At 55.6% G+C, this 19,040-nt stretch overlaps 1 protein-coding gene across 4 annotated transcripts in view; it reads right to left on the minus strand.

Annotated features, from left to right (window-relative positions):
• Window positions 1-19,040, minus strand: part of LOC112988015 (ciliary neurotrophic factor receptor subunit alpha) — a 333,191-nt gene that overhangs the window by 210,049 nt on the left and 104,102 nt on the right. The gene's annotated exons all lie outside the window — the stretch shown is intronic.

The following is a 19,040-nucleotide window of genomic DNA, read 5'->3' on the forward strand; positions in this document are numbered from 1 at the left end:
CGATCCCCTTCGATGGCTACCATGAGCAAAATCGCCCACAGAACAAAAGCCACGGACGCCCCTCGAGAGCGAGAGGTATGCAGGGCTACCGGCCGGGACCAACCTCAGCACTTAGCGATAACTCTCAGCACCTAGCGCTGGGCATCCCTGGAAGTAGCTACGGAAATCCACAGGCCGCGACGCCTCTCCTGATCGAGAGGTATCGATGTCTACCGAGAGGCATCCATCGCTACGGATGTGCTGCCCCAGACAGAGCTAGGGAAATCCATACTCAGCCAGGCCTGCCGGTGTGAAAAACGGTCCATGTTGACAGGCTGCGGCGCCTCCCCACACCAACCCATACCCTACAGTAATAGTTACGCATGCCTGGCGAGAACCAGCCGATTTCGGCCCTAGCGACAGGGCTCGCTATCGATATATCGATAGCGAGCCCTGTCGATAGGTCTGGAATTGCACAGGCATCCATGCCGCTCCCTACTGAGAGCGCTCGATCTCGATCCCCTTCGATGGCTACCACGAGCAAAATCGCCCACAGACCAAAAGCCACGGACGCCCCTCGAGAGCGAGCGGTATCCAGGGCTACCAGCCGGGACCGACCTCGACACTTAGCGATAACTCTCAGCACCTAGCGCTGGGCATCCCTGGAAGTTGCTACGGAAATCCACAGGCCGCGACGCCTCTCCAGATCGAGAGGTATCGATGCCTACCGAGAGGCATCCATCGCTACGGATGTGCTGCCCCAGATAGAGCTAGGGAAATCCATACTCAGCCAGGCCTGCCGGTGTGAAAAACCGTCCATTTTGATCGGCTGTCAGGCCTCCCCACACCAACCCGGGCCCCACAGCAAAAGCTAGGCATGCCTGACGAGAACCAGCGATTTCGGGCCTAGCGACAGCGCTCGCTTTCGATATATCAATAGCCTTTCCAGGCTGTGCAGGTATTGCGGGAATGAGCTCTCATTGTCCCACTGAATTTTAGCAATCTGCCTTTCTCGTCTCCAGTCACATAAATTGAAAATTAATGAAGGGGGAAAAAGCAAAACAAAATACAAAAGCAAAGTAACATCCCCCCCTCTTCCCGAAGCAGACAAATACAAACTTTTTAGTAACATCCTGCTTTTTCAGTTTGGGTTCATTTTGTGATTTCCAGGCAAATGCCTGCAACATTTCTTATTTTTGTTCTCATGGCTGTATTGCCCTTCGAAACACCCATGATTTTGCTCAGAACCCTGGGTTATTCTTTTAGTAAGTCTGTGGCTCGGCTGGTTTATGAACTTCCGAATTCCCCTTAAAAAATAAAGCTTGAGGGCAGAGAAAAACATCACAGGATTAAAATCTAGAATTTGCCATAGTCATATGCTGTCTTAAGTGCTGTAAAGAGGAAAGGGAAATAAAATTAGAGAGGGAAGAGAGGAAAAACATGAACCCGATATGAAGCACTAACATTTTGCTTCCAAAATCTTTCTCTTGCTGTGGCAAGGAAAATCAGACCCGAAGAGTCCAAATTGCTCCTGCATTTGCTTTTTCAATCGAGGCGCATCAGGTTGTCTTCGAGCCTTTGTGCTCAGCATGCAGGTGGGGTCACCAAGCAGCGGGACACGCAGGGCAGCTTTGTTACCGGCGGGGAAACGCTCTTCACTCATCTCTGTGCTCGCTTTATGCCGGGCAGGTGTGAATTGGATTCCTGACAGGCGTTTGCATTGGTGCTGCCAGCTAAAATCCCGGTACAGACACAGCTTCGGAGAGGAGTTACTGGGAGGACAGAAAAGCTTGCTTCCCAGACTTCCTTCATCAGCTCGATGTGGTCTGTGGCAGAGCAGATTTGGCACAGAGCAGCATGGGGTTTCTAAGCTTCGGGAGTCACAGCCTGGTTATCGAGAATGAGGAATTTCGGGTGAGGAGGTCTTCCCACAGGAGCTTTAACATCCCCCTGAATGTGTGCCCCTGGTGGCACAGAGGCAAGAGGGGTTAGCTTACAATATGAAGACTGGGTCTGTTAGCAGCCCAACCTTGCTCCATTTTTGCAGCACCCATGATGTGAGGGGCTAGATACAGGGGCAAGCAATGGATCTCAGCCCACAGCTTCTTGCTTTTAGGGTACCCCAGCACCTCAGACAGCCCTCAAGGCAAAGAGGCACCGCACTGCTGCAGAAGTTCAGGGGCATGCTGGATGCAGCCGCCGGGTCCCTGCCCCAGCCCCAGCACTGACATCCCGCAACATGGGACCCGCCCTCTCCAGCACTAGATGTGGCCAGTGGCAGGCAGGACTCTGCTGGCTGGGGCCCCAGCACCAATCGGTTGGAAAACCTCCCAGCAATGATGCCCCCAAGCCAGGCAGAGCTCCAAGAATGAACCCAGCCAAGGCCTGAATCCATGGCATCGCTGCTCAGAAAGCTGGGCAGGGTCACTTTTTTCCAGTGTCTTGAGACAGAGCTGGATAAGGGCGAGATCCTAACACCCGTGTTGCAGGGGTAAGAAGACATCAACAGGATTGGAGCAAGCAGTCCAGAAGGGACCTTACCAGCCCACCTTGTCCAGCAAGGGAAGGGGACAGCTGGGAGTACAAGGGAGGGAGCATCCAGCTGCAGAGCTTGCTGAGCATTTTAATTCTGGTTTTGTTTGGCATGTTTTTATTTGGGCTTTTTTTGAAGTGCCTGGTGCAGAGGAAGCCACTACAATGACTCTTGGAAAGGCCTCCCCTGAGATACCTTGGGATGATTTGCTTGCTTGCTTTCTTCCCACATGTCAGGGCTACGCATTGGCAGAAGAACAGGGCAGGAAAGGGGCTGGATGGCCTCCCGGGCCCAAGGAGAGAAGCAGGGGGCTCAGGACACTGGGATCTTTGGTCAGGACCCCATCGGTCTTTGCTTGCTTTCTTCTCCCATACAGGTCCCACAGGGGATGCCGGGCTCCCCTCTCTGCAAGCCGTCCATTCACGCTGCCAGCTATGCTGAGGCAGCATCTCTTGGCACACTGGTCTCCTCCCTGGCACAACAGGATGTGGGTCCAGGCCATGAGGGGTGGCAAATGGCTTGGAGCGCGCTTAGCATCAGGAAGATCGAAGGACCCAGGCGCTGGCGAGGCTGAGAGCCCAGCCCGCCCCGCTTGCCACCACCGCGCAGGGTGCGGCGGCCCCCCAGGTCTCCGAGGGCTCTCGCTGCCAGGGCAGATGGGACGCCATGCGGGCCTGCCGCTGTGGGTGGGCGAGTGGGATGAAAGGCGCACCACCGTCGGCGTGCATGCTCGCCAAGCTGTTTTGCACACAGCTCATCGCGAAATACTTCCAGCTGCGCCGCAGCTGCCCCCGGCCCTGCCCTACGGCACCCTCCACGAGCCCCCCAGCTCCCCATGCCATCCCCTCCTCAACACCTGCCATGGCCTCGGGGGTCCTTGCTGCTGCCCAGCAGCAGCCCAGCTCCCAGGCTTCTCCGGCCCCCCTGGGAGCAGCCCCGAGCAGCACCCACCCCACCGCCATGGACCCATGGCAGCAGTGCTGCGGCTGCCAGCTTTTTGTCGAGCTGCTCCATCGCTTCCCACCCAGCCTTTTCTCAGCAGTCTCCACATTTCCCAACCATCCCCACCCACCTCCGGCCCCATAACGCATACCCGGGATGCTGGCTCAGCTCTACCCACCGCGCAAACACCCCTCCTCATCTCGGGGCTGGATAGAGCTGGGAAAGGCAGAGCCAGGAAAGGCAGAGTGGCTCCCCAGCAGCCTCCCTGGCGCACACTGCAGGGTACGTGCCAGGGGACGCGTCCCCCATCAAAGAGCCCGCGTGCCTCCTGCCCGCTCCCCAAAAGCCCTTCTGTGCCGGGGGATCTACGTGCACGGGAGGGCTTGCAGGAGCGCTCGCACGGGCGGGTTGTGCCTGCCTGCCTCGTGCTCACAGGTTTCCATGAGCTCCGCAAGCCGCATCCGACTCCAAACATCTGCAGAGCACTTGGGCCATGAGTTGACAAACAATGCTGTGAGCATGGGAAAGTTGCCTCAAAACCGCCTCCGCCACCAAACGGCCCTGGGTCCTGCTCCGCTCGCAGCCGGGCAGCTGCCAGCACTGGGGCCACCAACCCGCAGCCCACCGCAGCTCCTTCTCCAGGCCCTGGGGGCCACCCTGGGGACACGGGGCGGACGCGACGGTGGCGGCATTTGTCCATCACCTACTCTTTGCAAAGCTTTGCCCTTCTCCGCTGCTGACGCCAGCAGTGCTTGCTTTAATGCATGCTCCCAGCACCACCGTGCTCCAACCTGCCTCCCTCCCTGCAGCAGAGACGCTGCCCCGAGCCACTGCAGGGAAAAGCCAGGGCTGGAGAGAAACGCTGCCTGCGCCAAGGTGAGATGGGGCTTGGCAGTCGTTGCTTCTCCCGGCTTGACCCAATTTCTCTGCCTTGTTGGCACACTGCAAAATATTCAGCTGGGGGAAACCAAGGCAGAGCGATGCTCTGCCATGCCCCAAGGACAAACCAGGATAGTGGCAGTGCAGGGATGGATTAATCCTGCCCTCCTGCAGGAGCAGCCTGGATTGGGGCCAGCAATGCTGGGGGTCTCCGCTGCCAGCAGCCCCCTGCGAGCCAAGGGGCTCTCCACCCATGGGCGGAAGCCAAGTCTATCCCAAAAGCACTTTGACAAGCTTAACGGGCCTCCCCAAAATACCCCTCTGGGAAAGACCCCAGCCCCTTCCCCATCCTGACACACAGACCGCGTTCGCCCCAAGCAAGCAGAGGATGGGGAGGAAGAAACGGAGCCGGCTCGAGGCAGCTGTGCTGAAATAAAAGGCAAGAAAGTCTCTCGCCCAAAACTACAGGAAAATTTAATTATCAAGGACAAAACACCATCTGTTTGTGTGGACTGTGACCTCGCGCTGGCCCCTGGCTTTAACAGCTCTTAAATTAGCATGTTCGTTAGGGTGTATTAGCTGTTTGCTATGAGGAAGCAGCAGCGGGGGGGTGAGGGGGACGCAGCACCGAGCCCCGCGGCCCAGGGCGAGAGCCGAGGGCAGCGCACGGGTCGCCCCGGCACACCAGCTCCTCATGGCCGCAGAGCCTCGGGGCTGGAAGTCCACGTCCTCCGGGGTCTCCGCACACGCAGCCCCGGCTTAAAAGCATCCCAAGGCCCCCAAGCACCTCAAACAAGTGCAAAGACTTTCCACTCATACGAGGCTCTCACCTGAAGCCATGCTAGGAGCCACGCGCTACACCCCACTGGATAGGCACCTCCACACACAAAACCCGGTAAGCAATATTTGAGACCAAAACCTGCCCCGGCCCCAGAAATGGCTCTTTCTGCTGCTGGCAGCCGAATGAATGACTGCCATGAGGTAAACACTGCTTTGGAAACACCCTTTTGAGCACTGCCCCACCAAAGGCAATAAGCTCTAGCAAGCTCTGAGTTACTAATGTATTGCCGCCCTCAGGTGAGCCTTGGCTCTAGCCAGTATCTAGGTGATACCCTCAGCTCTCAAGCTTTTTTCAGGTCTGCAGCTGAAAGAGCAAATGAGATGCACGCTTGAAGAGAAATTTTACTATTTAAAGCCAGAAAAATTAAATGAATACTCAGTGATTAAAATCAAATTTGTTTCCAGCCCAGCAAGGGAGGGAAGACACAAACACTAGCAACAAGCCTGGGAACCGATTTGTTCCCCAAGTGACATCAATCAGTGCAGATAACTTATTAATTTCTCACGGTTTACTGGGTACAGCAACAGAGGTGGATATACTTTTGCATTCCTACCTAGCAACATTTGTTGCAGCAAATTGGTTGCAACAGAAGTGCTTCATCACCGACTGTCTGAAACCGCCTGATGTCCACATCTTAACGGACACCGGCACTGGACCACCGTGCTTCGCTGCACCGCCCTCACCCTGCAGGTCCCAGAGCCGCTTGGCATCCCCTGTGCTGGAATCGCTCCTTTACAGCCACCGCCTGCACCTCGGGGATGACGCATGGCAGCTACCTTACACCAAAAATGCTCCACGTGTGAGGGCGGAGAACAGGGATGGACGTTCGCGTCCAGCTGTGGCTTTACAGGGAGAATTTAGGTGGAGCCAGCATCCAGGCAAACCGCTCCCGTGAAAAGGCTCCCGGGTCCATAATAGCCACAGATAGCCCCGCTTCCTATCGGACTACTTAGGAGGAAAAAAGCTCAGCTGGGAGAGGCTCCCTCTTTGCAAGACCCCAGCAGCTTTTTCTCCAGCACCCGAGTTTCATTCCGGAAACTGGACCAGCCCCTGCTTCGCGTCTGCGAGCCGACAGCCCAGAGAGGTGGCTGGAGGCAAGGGTGGCTGCTGCTGCTGCACAGCTCTGCCAGTGCTGTTGCTCTAAGGCGCGCTTTTCCCCAGTAGACTGTCAAAGCCAAATGCTAAACGTGAAGGCAAGAGGCCTCTGCGACTTGCCACGAAGGCAGGGGGGTTTCCAAAAACTTGGCCATGATACATGCTTTGCAGAGCCCTGGGGAACACGCTGCAGCACGACTGAGCCCTGGAAGCACGGGCCAAGAGAGGAGCTGCAGGAGCTGTGGAAAGAGCCTCGTTCATCCCTAATTACAAGCATAAGATAATCAGCAGAGTTCAACCTCACTGCCTCCACAGGCAGCTGTGGCAGGCGGGAGGCAAGGAGATGAGGGCAGCAAGAACAGGGGAGCTGGGAGGCACCACGGGAGAGGTGTCAGCTGAGGCACAAACCTCTGTGGGAGCTCACAAGCGAAGAGATTAGTGGGTGTTAGTACAACGTGCTATCATGGGGGCACTGCGAGGATTCACATAGCATCGGCATGGATGATCGATGTGATCAAACCACAGGTTGGATGACAGAGAAGCATCGCATCAGTGCCGATGAAAGGATCTCACAGAAACGATGTCTCTGAGGGACCCGTGACTGGGTGAGACGCACGAGGCAGGGCAGGCTCGCTGATGGGGCCCAGCAAGCTTCTCCGACACGTTGTCGGGACAAGTGCTGTGCTCACATCCCACAAGAGCGTGGCTTGACACTTCCCAGGACAGCTCCACAGTGCTGTTTGCACTATTGGGCCTCGCACAGGCCAACAGCGACAACCGCTTGTCACGGTGACAGGAGCTCATTTGGCCACTTCCATGTTGGGTCACCAGCTCTCTGGACCAACGTTTGTAGAGCCAACATATAATATGTCTGACATGCTCCAGGTGCTGAGACATCATCAACAGCCCCTCGAGCCAGCCCAGAGCTCCTCCAGCTCACCTGAACAGCACCAAGCAGGAGGATCCGATGCTCCTCCTGCCTCCAGCCCCAAGCTATCCACCACCGCTGGTGCATGTTGCGCTGCTTCCCACCACCCTTTCTGGCTAGCCAGACCCCTGCTGGACTCCCCTCACCATTCTTTCCTTCTAGTCCATGTAGATGGCAACCAGCACCCTTCCCCATAGCCCTGGACACATCAGCTCCTCTCCAACTCTGGGCCATGTTCATATGCCTTAAAGCTCACAAGGAGTTTTGCCTCTGCATTCATGACAAGAGCTGTTATCGGATTTCATCCCACGTAACTGCCTGCCCCGGGCTGCCTCTCCCTCCAGCAGTCGCCCCATCTCTTCCATCTCCAGAAACATGCAATGCCTTTGCTCCTTCTCGTGTAGAGCCTCTTCAACTTGGATAAGACCTGGAGCTGACTCGCACCCTGCTATCCAGCCATGGCACCTTGTCAGGGCACTCAGACATGCAAATACTGCACGGGAATCATCGCATAAACCACAGTGAGCATGGAAAGAGGAGCAGGTGCACACATCTCCCCACACCTCTACTGTCTGTCCCCTAGCACTTAAGGTTTTGGGGCAAGGGCCTTTGAGGCTGGTATCGGATATATTAAGAGCAGCCCTTGCAACATCAGCTGCCTTCCTGGGAAGTCCCCTGCCCATTTTCACACCAGCGATCCCACCCTGGGTGGCTCATACTCCTCCGACACCCTGTGCGGAGCCTGCGCTCATCTCTCCTCTCCACTTCGGAGTCAGGTGCCAGGCACCAACCCCGGCGCTGCTGCTCCCCCTTCCCAGCAGGGCGCTTTCCACAAAACAGCATCCGGTTCCTGTAAAAATAACAGCGTTTTCCTCCGGCTCAGTGGGGGAGAAGACTCAAGGAGCCTATGTGCAGTTGCTTCCAACTTTTCCAAGAAAATCAATCCCTCGGCAAAAAGGCACCAGCAAACCGCACGCCGTATCCGCTCCCCAGCTCGTGGGAGTGCAAAGGCCTCTCTAAGGCAATGCCCCTCCAAACAACGCCTGCGTGTATGCCCGCAAGCCCCGCTCTGTCTTGCTGGCAGCCAGAACGTGTCACCCCAGGTTCGTGGACCTCGCTAACCACAGGAAAGTCGGAGGTGCTCTGCAGACAGTCGCTTCCATTGCCTGCTCCAGCGGGCTCCGTAACACAGAGGTTGCACTCCAGAAAAATGCTTGGTGCAGGGAGAAGTTAGGAGGAACCTGGCTCACAGAAGACTTTCGGAAGAGCAGACTTGCAATGAGAGCAAGTTACTTGACACCCCGTCCGTGCCACTGGGCCCCCAGGAGCCCGTCCGTCCTAAACAAGAGCGCTCTTGGGTGCTTTTGGCTGGGGCCGGTCCTCCGCGTCTATCGCTAAATAAATGACTCGAGAGAAGCTTTCATTGCACGCGTTCCTGGGAGAAGAAAAAAACCAAATTCAGCCCTCCCCCTCAGGGCGCCCAAACTGTCCCGGAGGCGCTGGGATTCGACCTAGCTGCTCTTTGTAGGAGCCGCTTCCCTCCATAACACCTCCTGCTCCTGCGCGGCTCCTGGGAGTGGAGCCGGGCCCACGGCAGCGCCGGCCCTTTCCTACCTGCGCCGCGCTTCCAGCAGCGCCTCCTCTATGCTGGTGCCAAATGCTCCCCGCCGCTGCCAACTGGACAGATGCAGACCATGTGTGCGCCCTATCTCAGGACCTTTCCTGCAAGCTCCAGAGCCTTTGACGGAAGGGAAAAACACAACAACAAGAAAAACAACCGAGCGCGATAGTGGAGTCCCTCGCGGACTCCAGCCCCCTCCGAAACTCTGGCTCAACTCAAGCCGCGGGGGCAGGACTCAGCTTGGGGGAAGGATTATTTTTTAATTAGAAAATATTCATCAAAATTCAAGAAAACAAAAATGAAATAAAAAAGTGTCAACCAGCTGGGGCTGTGAAAGCTGTGGCGTTTTGGCTCCTGACCGAGCACTTTGATAGAAAGGCTCTTTGGAAAACGCCACAGAAAATATTTAATTTCTCCCAAGGCCTGCATATGGGGCTCATCACTCGCGCATATTACACAGGAATATTCATGTGCGCTGGCCTCCTGTTACAGGATGACGAGGGTTCATCGGTGCAGCATACGAGAGGGGCTCCCTCCTTTTCCGTCTTTTTTATTTTATTTTATTTTTTCCTGGACGAGGAAAGAGCAGCATTGCACTTTTAATCCCCCAAATATTCCTCAACGGCAGCAAAAAGGAAAAGCTAAGCCAGAGCCAGGTCTACGCGTATCAGCTCGCATCCGTTACCGCAGGGTAACACGACAGACAGGAAGCAAGGAAGCAAAAAAACCCTAATTTCTGTCCCGCCAGCCCCCGCTTTTGCCCCTTTCTGGTACACGCCCGTGAGATGGCGTTCAGCGTGGCCCGCTCTCCTTTTATCTCCATCGCAAGGAAGGAGGTTTCCATCTAAACTGAGAGTATCGCGCGGTGCCAGCCGCCCCGCTCTCCGTGCCGGCGGGGCCGGGGGCGTCGCAGTGGGCTCACTCCGGGCTGCAGCGACGTAGCAACTTCCAAAGGTTTCAGCCCCGGCTCTCCCCTCCTTCCCCCTCCCCCGACTTTCTTCCTGCCTCGTTCCCGAGTTTGACAGGACCATTAGAAACCTATTCCCTGTGGCCCGGCCCTTTCAGAGCGCGTTAGCAAGGTGATCCATTAAAGCCGGGTGCATTCCTCAGCTAACACCCACCTGCGAAACTCCAGAGGGCGGGAAGGCGCCGTCGCGGCCAGCCACATCGCCCACCAGGGGCTCCTGCATCCGGGTGCCTCTGCATGCCGGGGGGGAGGAAGGTACGGTCTCCCTGCGCAGGGCAGGGGACGGACCCCGGCACCACCTTGCTCGGTGGCATTCAGGCTGCAATGCAGCCAGCAGGTTTGCTGCAACAAGCCAATGAGCTTTTCTGGAACGAGCCACCTTCACGCAAAGCGTCTGCATGCCAGGCACCATTCCCATGTTGTCTGCGTTTGCAACCAGCTCCTTTAACCTTCCCAAAATAGTTTTGTGCTCCCAGTACCAGCTTCAGCTCTGGCTGCGCCCCCCAAGGCAACTTCCCATCTCCATTGCACCCACTCAACTGCTTTCTCCAGATGCAATAAAAATTTTAGCGTTTCTAAAAGCAGGAATGATAAATCAAGGGGGAAACCAGCAAAACTGAGCTGCTCCTGGAGTTGCCTGCTTGCCCAGCGCACACAGACGGCTGCTGGCGGAGGGCAGGGATCATGCAGCCTTTCCAGCTGCCATTCCTGGTGGAGACGCACGTGCCCTGCCATCCTCCTCTCCCCTCCCAGCGCAGCACAGCGCGGAGCTGCTAACTCACGGTAATCACCCTTGCCCGAGTGGTTCGAGCGACAACCAGTAGCCTTGGAAGCTTCGAAAGCCCCCGACTCATGGCAGACGAAAGCTCAGTTTTGCCCTGCGGTTGGGCAGCGATTAGGAGACACTCTAAGAGGGTACTGGCCTCGTCTGGGTAGAGAAAAAAACCATCCAAGTTCGCTACCTCTCTGCTGCTAAGTCAGGGAAAAGCAGCTCTGGAACAGGGCACGCCTCAAAATGGGGTTAGAGAGGGAGCATCCAACAGGAGCAGCATGTTTGTGGAAGGGTCAAAACTCTGCAGCTCTTAGACACACACACAAAAACACAAAAAGTATTGGTAAAAATACTCTTCAATTTTTAAAACAGGAATCGTTCCCAAGAAACAGCATACACCACACACGCACACAGAGGCACCAATACTTTATTAATTTGAGGGTGGTTTTTTTTTTTTTTTTTAAGAAATCTTTCCCAACCAGAAAGAAAGCTTGATGCCAGCTACAAGCCTATGCAGGTTGAGCAAGATCCCCATACAAAGAAAAATATTCAAGAACAACAACAAAAAAACTTCAAACCACATCTGGAGCACCGCACCCAGTTTGGGGGCACCCAGTACAAGCAGGACATTGATAACCTCCAGCAAAGGGCCACCAGGCTGGGGCACAAGGAGAGGCTGAAGGAGCCGGGGCTTGTGCAGCCTGGAGAAGGGGCAAAGAGATGAGCACTGAGCGCTTCACACCGCAGGCAGGACGGGGACCACCGTGCTGCAACGCCTTCACCTCAACAGGGGAAGGGAGATGGGGTGGGGGGGAGACGGTCGACAAGCAGATGATTAATTGAAACGCAGGGAGAGGAAATATAACGTCCGTTAAAACCATCAGGCGGTGCGAGTATGGGAAAGAAATCCGGAGACACTGTCCCCATCCCTTGCTCCACACACATCGTGCCTCCCAGCGCAAAGCTTCTGGCCAGTCTCTTCCTGGCCTCTATTTTTGCAGGTGCAACTTCGCATTCGAGAAGAACCATGCCTGCACACGCACATATATTTTTTTCCTCCCTGGCCCCCCAGCGCATTGCATTTGGAAGTGGTGGTGATGGGAGAGCGAACCTCCCAGTTTGCAGCACACGGCAGTAATTAGACATCCAACTACTAACGACTCCAGGCCTCTGGGTGAACTCACCCGCAGCGCTGGGGCCAGCTCGGGGCTCTCCGCACCGCTTGCACCCTCCAAGCCACACAGCGGCTGCAGGCTTTAAAACACAGATAAAGTTATTGCTTTGCACCAAGATAATAATAATAAAAAGAATAAAACAGTAAAATAAAAGAGGCTGGAAACTCAAGACTAGCTCAGCTCCTGCTGAGAGTCTCTAAATTATACACAGAGCAGGCCGATCTGGCTGGATTGCACCATCAGCAAAGAGGGAGACCGAGGAAGGGACAGAGGGGATGAATGAACTTCTGTTCCTTGCCCAGTGCTCCGGGCCCCAGCTCGGGTCACCAAATTAATCACCACTAACACGCAAGCTGGTACCTGCTGTTCCTCTGCACCACTGATGGGAAACAGCCTGGAGGGGAACATGCCAAAAGGGAAAGGACTATCACAGGAGGAGGTTTAAAGTAGCAAAAAATAGGCTTTGTTACGTCCAAGGTCAGGGTTAGCACCCAGGGAACCTCAACCCCACTCCAGACTCCAGTCCAAAGGTGCCACGTGACCTTAAGTGTGTCCCTTCCCTTGGCGGGGTCTCGCTTCCCACCCTTCCTGGGACAACGGCAGCTCCTCCTCCAAGGGGACTTCACCAGGAGAGGAAAGGACGCTGAGAGCCCGGGGTTGAGGAACCAGGGATGTGATCTCACTAGTGGCCTCTAGATGCAACTGTAGCATAGACAATAAATCACCACCGCAGTGTCTTCTGCCAGCAGTGGGGCCCCTCGCCATGGCCAGGCTCCGTTCTGCCGCCCGGGCGCGCGCAGAGTTGGCGCTGTCTTGCCCCATAAAGCCTGATTTAACGATCTCCGATAGAGAGAGCACAGCCCGCGTCCTGCCCCGCCACGTCCATAGGAAGGAGATTTACATCAGGATGAACCGACACCAAAATTGGGACTGCTGGGGCGCAGTTATTAATAGCCTTAACTCGCAAAGCCGAGCCCCGGTCAGGAAGACCGGCTCGGAAAATAAAGCTCAGGGAGGTGTTCACTTTGCCACTCAGTTAATGACCAGAGTTGTAGTCGACTGCATCGGAAGGTTTTGCAAAACAGTTGTACAATTGACATGGTTTAACAGACTGCTGTTTATGAGACAGCCGTATTTAAGAGACACATTTCTCTCAGAGCCGCACATAAAATTTGATAGCTAAATAGCTGTAAATGCTACTGAAGTCTGACAACTTGAAGAGGAATAGAAGGTCTGTCATGCAGAGTATCCGCCAATACACCCGGCCCCGCAGAGCCAATGAGACTCCCACTCTCATAAAACCTTTTTTATATTGGAAGTGAGAATTTGTGCAGTGCATATGAACTCTCTTTTATTGGGCTGGTGTGATGCTGAGAAAATGCAGTTAAAGTTGTACGAGTCCTCCTTGGAGCACTATTGGGGTGCCTATAAATCAAAAGCTTTATCCTGGAACGTGTTTACTAAATAAACCAGCTTTAATTCGGGCTAGCCTCGGCTCACACCAGGAGGCAGACAGAGGGAGCTTCAAGTCCCACTGCCCCGTGGGAGAGGAGACAGGCACAAGGCAAGCGGTGGGGTTCCTGCCGGCTGCGGCAGCCGAGGAGCAAGTCCCACGGTGGGGCCAGAGCTGCTGCCACCCCTCTCTCCGAAGTTTTACCCTCCCATGACTTCCACGGCCCTGAGAGAGAGGCTCCCGGGTCTGAGCCCCGCAGCTGCTCCCCTGAACCCAGGCCAGACCTCCTGTGCCTACACAGATGCAGATGCCTCCCGAGAGCAGCCCATGCTGGCCAGGCTGGAAGGACCACAAAACCAGCTTCGGTATCCAGTGGAAATGAAGTATTTCCGAACCTTTGGAGAGGCCTGGAGCTCTAAAGTTGGGGAGGAAGGTTTGGGCCAGCTCCTCTATCCCCCAAAGACTCCTCCATCTCCACTCTACAGCTGCATTAATTATTTCATCTTAGTCTGGCTTCCTCGTTAAGCTAACCTAGACGTCCCGCGTCTGAGTGACAGTGAGCTAGTCTGAAAGAAACCAAGCCAGCAACGCTGGAAGCCATAGGTTTGATGTGATTTATAGGGACTAACATTACATATATCTCAAACATGTAATCTTTAGAGGACCCGAGCTAGTAGAGGAGAGCGGAAGGACGGAGGAAAGCTAGATGAGATCCCCCAAAGAGCCAGCAGCACAGCATCTGGACCAAGCCCAGATGTCAAGATCTCACCCCACACTTGTCAAGATGGGTTGAGCCTTCCTGCAGCATCACTTGCCTCTGCCCCCATAGGCCAGGAAATGGGATTCCCGTTGCACGAACAGGGAAGGGAGGCGTAGGATGACTGCAGCTGTGCCTTCGCGGCCACAGCACCCCTACGGTGGGGACGTGGGGGGGCTCGAGCCGGGTGGACCCAAAGCAAAGGGCCTGAGCCTGCTTACTGCCAGAAGACTCAGAGCAACTTCTCTAGCATGACAGTCTCTTCGGCCCTCTCTACTGAGGCGGCTGTGAATTTAGCTAATTTTGACATCAACTTTCTCTAGGGATGTCTGCCATTCATGGGCTGTAAAAATGTTCTGGGGCATTACGCAGATCCCTGCTTTCCAAAGCTGCAAAATCCAAGGCATTTGTATGAATCCACTGCATTTTGCCTTCTCTGCAAACAAGTATATATAAAAGCAAGACTTCAGCCCCTTGCAAACCTCCAGGGAAAATTCAAAGCGGTGAAGAAATGTGTTGCTTTTCCATGAACACATCAAAAAAAAAATACTGAAAACCCCCACATTGCTTTTCAGCCCAGTTTTGCCAGCAGTACAGGTCTTTTTCCCACAGTCTAAGGAATCAACACATTTTCAAATCACTCCTGCCTATGGTATTGAATATCAGAAAACGATTGTTTTTCATTCAGCAGCTGTTTCAGGACATCGAGGGAAAAGGAAGGCACTCTAAACTTAGCAAAACACAAGGAAGGCATTCAAAAACCAGTTGCAAGCCTTAGAAGGAAAATGTAGGGGTCTCCAAGGGGTGGAGATAGGGTTTTTGGGGGGTGAGCCGGGTGCTGGAAGAGAGGAGAGGGCCTGGGAGCAAGTAGGTCTGTATGTGAGTAGCCAGGACTGGAAGAGAGGGAGGCCATGATGGTGGGGTGGGACAGGGAACCTCCTGAAGGTCCTTCATGTGCCTCTCGCCAAAAAGCCCTCTACAGCACCAATGCTGCCAGCAGCGAGGCAGCAGAGCTGCTGGGGACATCAGCTGGGAAAGACGGGGAGGAGGGTAGCTGAAACCTGACGGAGAAACAAGCCTCTCTAGAAAAACCAGCCCGGCCTGGATGCCAGCGCCTGTGAGACATGCTCCTGGGGCGCCTGCTCACAGCTCTCCAGTGGCCACGACGACAGCTCTTGGCGGGCGGAGTGACAAGAGCAACCAAGTCCTTACGCTTGTGCGGGCAAGACTGTTATCTCATGCCCCTCCATGGGCAACTGGCAGGGGATAACCTGACGAGCTGTTCAGGGTGACCCGTGGCCCCATGCAGCCATCCTCCCCATGGGGGGCAACCCCAGGAGGTGCACATGGGATGAGGCAACGCGTTCTCCAAAACAGCTCTCTCCTGGCTCGCCCAAGCTCCCCCCTAGCTCTGCAATTCGTCTTGGATCCCGTCAGCCTTCCACCGCCTGCATCTCTGGCTGCAGTACAGGGACTATCACGGCGCTGCTGAACTCCTCCAGCTCGGGCTCCTTGGAAAAACGCATGGATGCGTCCCGGTGTGGAGCGGACAGGGAAAGAAGGAGAACTGCCCTCTGAATCCCAGCCCCGTCTTCATCTAACACAAGCCTGTGCCCAGTGCCCAGCCCTTGCCTGCGCTGGCCCCCCGTGCCAGGCTTTTTGGGACATGCCACCTTAGGCGTTCTTTCAAGCTCTGTTCGTTTCCCAGGAAAAATCAGTGGTATGGCTAGATTTACCCTCCTTTCCAACACACGGATGCCCCTGGCACCGCTGCACTGCCGGCGCAGAGCGGGCAGCTCCACGTGCGTGCAGATCCGAAAAATCAGACAAGCAGCTTCCTCCCCCTCCGCAGCCCAGGAACAGTTAGTCATCATGGTGGTACCAGCAGGGATGGCATGTGCTGCACTCACTTCCCCGCTCTGAAAGGTAGTTATCTGAGAGGGAAATCACAGCGACAAGACAGGTTAGAGCAGTAGCCAGGGCAGTGCAGCCTGCAAGAGCCAAACTGTGCTCCTCTGCCTTTCCCGGGATTTCTGCTCCTCTTTTGTAGCGCAGGGCTGGGGATGGCCAGCACAGAGCCCCCGCTGCCCACAGCCCCTCCGTGATCGGGCTTGCTGCCGGGCATCCCGGCGCATCCCTGCTGATCTCAAGACCAAGCTGATCATCACCCTAGCAGCTCTCCCTGCGCCTTTCTTCCATGAACGAGCCGAGCCTCTGACGCTGCTTTTGTAAGCCCCTTGGACCGGGATTCCCCACTGCGAGCAGGGTGAAGATGTGCCACTCTCCGCTTCCTTCCCAAACCGCAGGAGCCTCACCGCCCTCGCTGCCACCTTCCCCGCAGCAGGTCGGCGAGTCCCACTGCTTCCTGCGGAGAGGGAGTGGAGCACTCCGTCCCCAGCCTCCGATTTCCACCTGATCCCCGCGGAGCAATCAAAGCGCCTTCGTGCCACCAGATAAGCAGAAAGTCATGACTGCCGGGCTTATAACAAAGACAAACTGCCTCTCGCCTTCCTCCCAGATTGCAAGCAGATGTGTGCTTAAATTACCTGCTGGTGACTACAACCAGCTCAGCAAAGCACCATGGTCCAGGCACAGAATGAAGAAAAACATGTGAAACGAATGAGGGGAGGATTAGCAGGAATTCAGCAGGATCTGGAAGGGCAAAGTGTCGCCGTTGCAGAGAACAAATGTCACTTCCTTTGCAAAACGCGGCTCCCCGTGGAAGGAATAAACCTCAAGCCTCTGCCCGTATGACCCAAAGTGAAACGGCTCCGCTTGGAGACAAGAAATCCTGCCCCTGGCATAGATGGAAAGGTTGGAAAGAGGACGTTGCTCTGCTGGGGACATGCAGTGAGCGTCCCAATGCCCTGCTGTGTCTCCGATGCACCTCAGAGACCTTGACGAGCGGCCACCACGCACACCTCCAATGGCCAGGACCGCTGTTCCCCTTTCTCAGCTGCTGCGGGAGGTAGGTTGCGTGCACAGAAATGGCAGGGTTTCGGCGACGAATGCAAAACGTCTGCTAGAAGACAGCCTAAAACGCGAAGCGCTCCTGCAAAATGTTTCGCTCGTCGCAAAGGTGCGATTGCATCCCGCGCTGCGCAGCTCTGTCCTGCACGTGGGGCTCCTGCCAAAGCTTCTCCAGCCCAGATAATTACGGTCATTATTAAAATACACACAGCAAATGATTTACCTGAGCCTCATCGAGTCTCTTCGTATCTCTTGAGCTTGGAGGAATGCAAGGGCCACATTCTGCTTCCAGTTCCTGCGAGCACAGCGCTGATTAAAGCGGAGGGGCCAGACGATGACCTCAGCTACAGCACTGGGATCCTGGAGCGCTGCCAGCCCAGCCAGGAGGAGAGCGGGAGAGAGGCAGGCTCCAGGCAGAGGAGAGACAGGGCGCTCCAAGGGCCGGGATGCTGGCCGGGCTGGTGCCCCTTGGAGCCCTGCTCCAAAGCTCCTGTGCAACCTCGGGCACCTTTGTGCTGCGCCTTGGGTTCTTCTCCGTCCCTTTTTGCTGCTGGCCTAAGCTGTTCCCAAGGGAATGCCTGGCTTGGTTTAAGACGCTAAGGAAATTCGGAAAGACAGGAGAAAAGCTGCAGGACTGGGTCTGGAGACAGCAGCGGGCTCCCAAGTGGGTCTGGTTCCCAGGCCCAGGTCACTGCAGGGACAGTCCTGACTGCACAGCACAGCCTTGGCTTCCTCTTCCAAAGAAACCCTTCAAGTCCGTGCATCCAGCTGCATGCACGGCTCAAACATCCCGGCTCAAGGTGGCTTTGAACAGCTCAACCGGGTGGTGTCATTGCCCAGCACTATTCACTCCCAGGGGCTGGCTGCAAATGTTCACCCATCTTCTGCAGCAGGTTTTGCCACCAATGGGGAAGTCCCCCAGCAGTACCCATGCCAAGGAGCACAAAATCACTTCAGGCCTTTCTCTGTGGTGCTAGGAACAATGTTAGGGCAGGAAAAGCCCTGAGAAGCGGGGATGTGCCCCTGCTTGCCAGCCTGGGGCTGGCCTTCAGCTGCGGAGTGACTGGAGATGCACCGAGACGCACAGGGCAAAAGGGACCCAAAGGCTCAGCACGACCTCGAACCCCGCTCAGAGCCAAGCCTTACTGATGGTGGCATAAACCACCTCGTGGGAGGCTCGTGAAGCAAAGGACTACCTAAAACTGCAACATTGGCTACAACTGTTGTGCTGAGGGTCAGTCTCTAAGTGATACCTCCTACCAGAGCTGGTAACAGCTGCAGCCCAAGAGGAGGGACCAGACATTGCATCTCTACTGCATTTTCTGGGCTCCAGGTTACTGCAATGATGCCCTGGCATCTGGAAGAGCGGCCAAGGGTGTCTTCCACCTCCTGGCAGCATCCCGTGCTGCAGGACAGCATTGCACAGGCCGAGCAAGGCAAGTCAGGCCCAACCTGTTCCCCTTCCCCCTCGCTGCTCCTGGCTCGCTCTCCGCCAAGCTCTCGCGGGCCGCACGTGGCTCCCAACTTCCCTGCACAGCTACAAGGGCTGGAGCAAAGAGCAGAGTCAGACCCCAAATCGCAGATTATTGCTCTGGGTTCGTGCACGGGAAACAAAAGATTGGAAATCTCTGAAGTGCACAGCTGGACTCCACACCCCAACCATGTTTTTGTGAGATATCACGTACATTTTTAAAAGCTATCTAGAGAGGGCTCTGCTTTAAAACAGCCTGGCTGCTGCTGCACTGAAAGCACCGCCTGTCATGCTGACCAGGACCTTCAGTTATTCCCTGTCCCCCACAGTCTATATTCATCTGCAGCCTTTGGCCTCAGGTTATGAAATTATTTAAGGAAAGGATTACATTTCCTGCTCTGCATTTGCTTAGCACCGACTACGGAGGGGAAGGACGTGTGACCCAGAAAAGTCACCACAGGATAGTACATACCAACGCCCCGAAACGGCAGCCCCCGAAACGGCCAGGGCCATCGCGGTGCCCGGCTGAGCTCCCCTCTCAGCTCGCCATCACCCCAGAGCAAAGCCCTAACGCACGAACCACCTCTCCATCCTGCCGGGACGCGGGGCAAGGGCTGCACTTCTTCACCTCTGCCGGCCCCACCACCGCCATCAAGT

The sequence above is a fragment of the Dromaius novaehollandiae genome, chromosome W, assembly GCF_036370855.1.
Source record: "Dromaius novaehollandiae isolate bDroNov1 chromosome W, bDroNov1.hap1, whole genome shotgun sequence".
Lineage (NCBI taxonomy): Eukaryota > Metazoa > Chordata > Aves > Casuariiformes > Dromaiidae > Dromaius > Dromaius novaehollandiae.